Consider the following 3,357-nt stretch of genomic DNA (forward strand, 5'->3'; position numbering starts at 1 on the left):
ATGTGCAGGGTACCAGGTAGTTGAGGTAATAATGAGACTATAAGGAGTACCAGTACTGAGTCAATGTGCAGGGTACCAGGTAGTTGAGGTAATAATGAGGCTATAAGGAGAACCAGTACTGAGTCAATGTGCAGGGTACCAGGTAGTTGAGGTAATAATGACACTATAAGGAGTACCAGTACTGACTCAATGTGCAGGGTACCAGGTAGTTGAGGTAATAATGAGACTATAAGGAGAACCAGTACTGAGTCAATGTGCAGGGTACCAGGTAGTTGAGGTAATTGAGGTAATATGTACATGTTGGTAGGGGTAAAAGTGACTAGGCAATCAGGATAGAGATTACATCTCCTCATCCAGGGAGTGCACACACACAGACACGCACACACACGCACACACACGCACGCACGCACGCACGCACGCACGCACACACACACACACACACATACACACACACACACACACACACACACACACACACACACACACACACACACACACACACACACACACACACACACACACACAGGGAGGGAATGTTGTGTTTGTTTAATATTGTTTTAGGACTATGCAAATGGACAAAATGATTAGCCTATGGATTATGAAAACAGCAACAATAAATGGGAAAATGGGAGAGGAGAAATGACTAGAGACAGTGTTGTTTATCTCACTGACCAGGACCCATGAGTTCTTCTTACCTTTGTTCAGTAGAAAAGTCTCCCTCTCTAAACAATATAGGTAGCTCCATAGACTTTCTAAACGTTATAGGACGATCCATAGACCAGTCACTCTTCATGGACACACAGCTGGGAACAGGGGAGGCTGGTCTCTCCGGCTTGATTGGTCTTCAACACAACAGAGACAAACATTACATCTCTCATCTACTCTGAGCTCAGATGGGGAAACATAAGAAGAGTTTCATTCCAAAACGCTATACATCCATTTTCAGAAATGTTGGAAAATTATAATTTATTGGTTAAAGAAATTAGGAAATGTAATTTTTCTATCTAATCATGGTATGGGGTTGTTCAATGGCAGACAAGTATTTGTTTAAAATCTATCACTTGTTATTTTCAGAGAGAGGTGCTGACCTGTTGCAACCTGGTCTGACTGAGGATATGAACTCTGACCTGTTCACCAGACGTGATACCTTGTCGTGCTGCTGATCCAGTTTCTACTGGTCTGACTGAGGATATGAACTCTGACCTGTTCACCAGACGTCCTTGTCCCTGAACCTGCCCCTCTCTCTCCCTCTCCCTCTTTACCACACCTGCTGTCTCGACCTCTGAATGCTCGACTATGAAAAGCCAACTGACATTTACTCCTGAGGTACTGACCAGTTGCATCCTCTATAACCACTGTGAGTATTGTTTGACCCTGCTGGTCATCTATGAACATTTGAACATCTTGAAGAATGATCTGAAGAGGACTGGCCACCCCTCAGCCTGGTTCCTCTCTCCCCGGCACAGACAGAAGAGGACTGGCCACCCCTCAGCCTGGTTCCTCTCTCCCCGGCACAGACAGAAGAGGACTGGCCACCCCTCAGCCTGGTTCCTCTCTAGGTTTCTTCCTAGGTTCTCGCCTTTCTAGGGAGTTTTTCCTAGCCACTGTGCTTCTACATCTGCATTGCTTGCTGTCTGGGGTTTTAGACTGGGTTTCTATGTAAGCACTTTGTGACAACTGATCTAAAAAATGTCTTCTCTTAACGCATCTGAAGCAGACTAGGCCAGGGTTTGGGGTTCAAGAAGTGAATGAGAGAAGTAAAATTGACTTCCTAATTTGTTATTTTAGATGTTCTGTCTGAAGTAGTTTAACTTGTTAACTCCAATCTCGTGAAAGGGACAAACTGACACATTTTCAAGTTAGTGAAAAACAACTTTATAATGAAGGAAGCCTTTGATTTGACCGCTTGACCCGATTACACATTTTTACGCTTCAAACTAAATCAAGGCACTTCAGAGGGTAGTGTGTACGGCCCAGTACATCACTGAGGCTAAGGCACTTCAGAGGGTAGTGCGTACGGCCCAGTACATCACTGAGGCTAAGGCACTTCAGAGGGTAGTGCGTACGGCCCAGTACATCACTGAGGCTAAGGCACTTCAGAGGGTAGTGTGTACGGCCCAGTACATCACTGAGGCTAAGGCACTTCAGAGGGTAGTGCGTACGGCCCAGTACATCACTGAGGTTAAGGCACTTCAGAGGGTAGTGCGTACGGCCCAGTACATCACTGAGGCTAAGGCACTTCAGAGGGTAGTGCGTACGGCCCAGTACATCACTGAGGCTAAGGCACTTCAGAGGGTAGTGCGTACGGCCCAGTACATCACTGAGGCTAAGGCACTTCAGAGGGTAGTGTGTACGGCCCAGTACATCACTGAGGCTAAGGCACTTCAGAGGGTAGTGCGTACGGCCCAGTACATCACTGAGGCTTAGGCACTTCAGAGGGTAGTGTGTACGGCCCAGTACATCACTGAGGCTAAGGCACTTCAGAGGGTAGTGTGTACGGCCCAGTACATCACTGAGGCTAAGGCACTTCAGAGGGTAGTGTGTACGGCCCAGTACATCACTGAGGCTAAGGCACTTCAGAGGGTAGTGTGTACGGCCCAGTACATCACTGAGGCTAAGGCACTTCAGAGGGTAGTGCGTACGGCCCAGTACATCACTGAGGCTAAGGCACTTCAGAGGGTAGTGCGTACGGCCCAGTACATCACTGAGGCTAAGGCACTTCAGAGGGTAGTGCGTACGGCCCAGTACATCACTGAGGCTAAGGCACTTCAGAGGGTAGTGCGTACGGCCCAGTACATCACTGAGACTAAGGCACTTCAGAGGGTAGTGCGTACGGCCCAGTACATCACTGAGGCTAAGGCACTTCAGAGGGTAGTGCGTACGGCCCCGTACATCACTGAGGCTAAGGCACTTCAGAGGGTAGTGCGTACGGCCCAGTACATCACTGAGGCTAAGGCACTTCAGAGGGTAGTGCGTACGGCCCAGTACATCACTGAGGCTAAGGCACTTCAGAGGGTAGTGCGTACGGTACATCACTGAGGCTAAGGCACTTCAGAGGGTAGTGCGTACGGCCCTTGCTACTAACAGGTGTCTGTATAGAGCCTTGCTACTAACAGGTGTCTGTATATGGCCTTGCTACTCTTTTTTCAAATGTCTTTCCACTGTTGTTTTGTTTCTTTACTTAAACACACACACACACACACATACACACACACACACACACACACACACACACACACACCTTTTTTTCACACTATTGGTTAGAGCCTGTAAGTCACTGTAAGGTGAAATGTTGTATTCCTGTTGTGTTCAGCGAACGTGACAAAAAAATTTTGATTTGATTTGGAATTACACATT

The sequence above is a fragment of the Oncorhynchus clarkii genome, chromosome 12 (genome assembly GCF_045791955.1).
Source record: "Oncorhynchus clarkii lewisi isolate Uvic-CL-2024 chromosome 12, UVic_Ocla_1.0, whole genome shotgun sequence".
Lineage (NCBI taxonomy): Eukaryota > Metazoa > Chordata > Actinopteri > Salmoniformes > Salmonidae > Oncorhynchus > Oncorhynchus clarkii.